Below are 5259 nucleotides of genomic sequence, written 5' to 3'. Positions count from 1 at the left end.
TCAGCCTGTTTATTCTTTGTGTAGAGAAAGGCCATTGACTTGCTTGAGTTAATTTTATATCCAGCTACTTCACCGAAGCTGTTTATCAGGTTTAGGCATTCTCTGGTGGAATTTTTAGGGTCACTNATATATACTATCATATCATCTGCAAAAAGTGATATTTTCACTTCATCTTTTCCAATTTGTATCCCCTTGATGTCCTTTTGTTGTCGAATTGCTCTGGCTAGGACTTCAAGTTCTATGTTGAATAGGTAGGGAGAAAGTGGGCAGCCTTGTCTAGTTCCTGATTTTAGTGGGATTGCTTCAAGCTTCTCACTGTTTACTTTGATGTTGGCTACTGGTTTCACACACTTTTTTTTTTAAACACAAAGAAACATAAGGAAGACTCTCAAACTACTTCTGCAAAGCCAGTGTAACTTTAATACCAAAACTAAGTAAGACCCAACAAAAAAAGAAAACTACAAGCTGATATCCCTTAGGAGAATGGACTAAATAAATAAATAAAATATTTCAAACAGAACACAGGCATACATAAAAAAGAAAAGAAAGGTGTACCCATGATCATTCTGTCTTTCTCCCTTAAAAGCATGGATGCCTCAACACATACAACTTAATAAGTCTAGTAAACCACATAAATGGACTTAAAGACAAAAGCCACATGATCAACTCAATAAATTCAGAAAAAGCTTTTGAAAAATATAAAATGATACAGCTAGCTAGTCAGCTCCTCTGAAGACACCATATTCTGAGCCATCCCAGAAGATCCGCTGTACTCAGAGCAATTGGTAAGAACCCTCCCAAAGTCCCATGGCTGCTGCTGGGATCCCAGTGGACTTGGGACTCATCATCCCCCCAAACACCTGCTCTCTGAATATCACTCCCCTCTGTGTTGTCCTTTCTTCTGAGACAGACTGCTCCCCTGAAGATACCATATCCTGAGCCATCCCAGGAGATTTGCTGCACTCAGGGCATTGGAGAGAGCAGCATGAGACATCCCAGGACATCCACTGCACTCAGGGACTACTGGCATCCCTGGAGATCCGCTACACACAGAGCAACTGATACCACAGCCTGAAGACATCCCAGAAGATCCACTGCACAAAGGGAAACTGAGCAACTGATCACCAGCTTGTGTGCTCCCTTGAAGACACCACAGCTGAAAGGCATCTCAGGAGTTCCTTTGTACACAGGGACAACAGACATCACAGTCTGAAGACCTCCCGGGGGATCTGTGGCATGCAGGGCAACTAAGCCAACAGAATGAAAGCCTCCCTGGAGTTCTACTGTACATAGGGAAACAGAAATCACTGTCCAGAGGGCCTCTGGGGAACAGCTTCACACTGGACAACAGCTTGATTCTCTGAAGACCCAACCATCTTAAGGCCTCCCAGAAGATCTACTGCAGCCATGGCAACAGATCAGCAGCTTCTCTGCTCCTCTGAAGAGCGCCCAGTTGGAAGGTCCTACAGATGGTCTGCTACAGCCAGGGCTGCAGGCCTACCAGGAAACCTGAAGCAACCCAAGGACAAAAAAGGCAGACTCCAGACAGAAGCACCCAGACCACCAAACACCAGGGATAACCAGATTGTGAGAGGCAAGCACAAAACCATAAGCATCAGAAGCCAATATACATGGGTATTATCGGTACCCAGCTCTTTCACCAGAGCAAGCCCTGAATACACAAACATATGTGAAAATCAGGAAGCTGACCTAAAATCCTATTTCATGAAGATAATAGAGTCCTTTAAGATGTATATAAATAACTCACTGAAAGAAATACAGGAAAATACAGTTAAACAGGTAGAAGACCTTAGAGAGGAAACAAATAAATCCCTTAAAGAAATACAAGAAAACACAACCAAACAGATGAAGGAATTGAATAAAGCACTCCAAGACCTAAAAGTGGAAGTAGAAATGATAAACAAAACAGAAGTGGAGGCAAACCTGGAAATGGAAAACCTAGGAAAGAGTTCATGAATTACAGATGTAAGTATCACCAACACAATACAAGAGTTAGAAGAAAGAATTTCAGGTGTAGAAGATATTGTATAAGAGATGGAAACAACTGTCAACAAAAATTCAAAATATAAAAATCTCCTAACCCAAAATATTCAGGGAATTCAGGACATAATGAAAATTGGCATAGAGGAGAACAAAGATTCCCAGCTCAAAGGACCTGAAAATGTCTTCAACAAAATCATAGAAGAAAACTTCCCCAACCTAAAGAACGACATGGCCATAAAGGTACAAGAAACCTATAGACAACCAAAAGCAAACACACCCAAGAGGAGTAGAGGGCAGACTTCTCAACAGAGACACTAAAAGCCAGAAGAGCCTGGTCAGAGGTCATGCAGATTGTAAGAGAACACAAATGCCAGCCCAGGCTACTATACCCAGCCAAACTCTCAATTAACATAGATGGAGAAACCAAAGTATTCCATGACAAAACCAAATTCACACATTATCTATCCACCAATCCAGCCCTACAGAGGATCCTAGAAGGAAAACTCCAACACAAGGAAGGCACTTACACCAAAGAAAGGACAAGATATTAAGCATCTTTCAACAAAGCGAAAAGGAGAGATCCACAACCACATAAAGTCACCTACAAAAACAAAAATAACAGGAACCAACAGTCATCTGTCTTTAGTATCTCTCCATATTAATGGACTCAACTCACCTATAAAAAGACATAAGCAATAGACTGGATACCCAAACAAGATCCAGAATTTTGTGGCATACAAAAAAACCCCACCACAATAACAAAGACAGACACTATCTCAGAGTAAAAGGATGGAAAAAGATCTTCCAAGGAAATGGTTCCAAGAAATAAGCTGGAGTTGCCATCCTAATATGCAATAAAATAGACTTTCAACCACAAGTTATCAAGTGTGATGAGGAAGGACACTTCATATTCATCAAAGAGAAAATCCACCAGAGAAAGTCTCAATTCTGAGCATCTATGCCCCAAATGCAAGGGCACCCACATTAAAAAAACCCAACTTTACTAAAGCTCAAAATGCACATTGAACCCCACATAATAGTAGTGTGAGACTTCAACACCCACCTCTCACCAATGGACAGGTCATTGAAACAGAAACTAAACAGCAACACAGTGAAGCTAATAGAGGTTATGAACCAAATGGATTTAACAGATATCTGCAGAACATTTCTCCCTAAAACAAAAGAATACACTTTCTTCTCAGCACCTCATGGTACCTTCTCCAAAATTGACCATATAATTGGTCACAAAACAATACTCAACTGATACAAGAAGACTGAAATAATTCCACGCATCCTATCAGATCACCATGGCATAAGGCTGGTCTTCAGTAACAGCAAAATCAACAGAAAGCTCACACACATGTGGAAACTGAACAACTCACTATTCAATGATAACTTGGTCAGGGAAGAAATAAGAAAGAAATTAAAGACTTCCTGAAATTTAGTGAAAATGTTGACACATCATACCCAAAATTATGGGACACAATGAAAGCAGTGCTAAGAGGAAAATTCATAGCACGTAGTGCCTTCATAAGGAAACTGGAGAGATCTTACACTAGCAACTTAACAGCACATCTGAGAGCTCTAGACCAAAAAAAGCAAACACACCCAAGAGGAGTAGAAGGCAGAAAATAGTCAAACTCAGGACCAAAATCAACCAAATAGAAACAAAGAACAATACAAAGAATCAACACAATCAAAAGATGGTTCTTTGAGAGAGTCAACAAGATACATAAACCCCTAGTCAAGCTAACTAAAGGGCCCGGAAGTGGTATCCAAATTAACAAAATCAGAAATGAAAAGGGAGACATAACAGAAATGGAGGAAATTCAAAAAATCATCAGATCCTTCTTCAAAAGCCTATACTCAACAAAACTGGAAAATCTAGATGAAATGGATGGTTTTGTAGACAGATACCACATACCAAAGTTAAATCAAGAGCAGGTAAACTTATCTAAACAGGACCATATCCCACAGGGAAATAGAAGTCATTAAAAACCTCCCAACCAAAAAAAGCCCAGGGTTAAATGGATTTAGTGCAGAATTCGACTAGACCTTCAAAGAAGACGTAATACCAATAGTTTTCAAACTATTCCATAAAATATAAACAGAAAGAACACCACCTAATTCCTTTTATGAATCCATAATTACTCTGATACCTAAACCACACAAGTATCCAACCAAAAAAGAGAACTTCAGACCAATCTGACTTGTAACTATCAATGCAAAAATACTCAATAAAATTCTTGCAAACCAAATCCAAGAATACATCAAAATCATCCTTCACTACTATCAAGTAGGCTTCATCTCAGGGATGCAAGGTTGGTTCAATATATGAAAATCCATCAATATAATCCACTATATAAACAAACTCAATGAAAAAAAATCACAGGATTATCTCCTTTGATGAAAAAAAATTTTTTTTGACAAAATACAACACCTCTTCATGTTAAAAGTTTTGGAGAGATCAGGAATTCAAGGCCCATATTTAAACATAATAAAAGCAAGTTACTGAAAACCAACAGCCAATAACAAATTAAATGGAGACAAACTAGAAGCAATCCCACTGAAATCGGGACAAGGATGCCCACTCTTCCCCTATCTATTCAATATAGTACTTGAAGTTTTAGCTAGAACAATAAGACAACAAAAAGTGATCAAGGTGATACAATTTGGCAAAGAAGAAATAAAGGTATCACTATTTGCAGATGATATTATAGTATACATAAGTGACCCCAAGAATTCTACCAGAGAACTTCTCCAACTGATAAACAACTTGAGCAAAGTGGCCAGATATAAAATTAACTCAAATAAATCAGTTGCCTTCCTTTATATAAATGATAAGCAGGCTGAGACAGAAATTAGGAAAACAACTCCCTGTATGATAGCCATAAATACTATAAAATATCTTGGGATAACTCTAATGAAACAAGTTAAATACCTGTATGAAATAACTTCAGGTCCCTCAAGAAGGAGATCTCTGAAAATGGAGTGATCTCCTATGCTCATGGATTGGTAGAAGCATAGTAAAAATGGCCATCTTACAAAAGGCAATCTATAGATTCAATACAATCCCCATCAAAATCCCAAAACAATTCTTCAAAGACACGGAAAACACAATTCTCAAGTTCATCTGGAAAGGCAAAAAACCCCAGAATAGCAAAATCAATTCTTTTTTTTTAATTGGGTATTTATTTCATTTACATTTCCAATGCTATTGCAAAAGTCCCCCACACGCTCCCCACCCACTCCCCC

The sequence above is a fragment of the Mus caroli genome, chromosome 6 (genome assembly GCF_900094665.2).
Source record: "Mus caroli chromosome 6, CAROLI_EIJ_v1.1, whole genome shotgun sequence".
Lineage (NCBI taxonomy): Eukaryota > Metazoa > Chordata > Mammalia > Rodentia > Muridae > Mus > Mus caroli.
The sequence above is the reverse complement of the archived record's forward strand: the minus strand, read 5'-3'. Positions refer to the sequence as shown.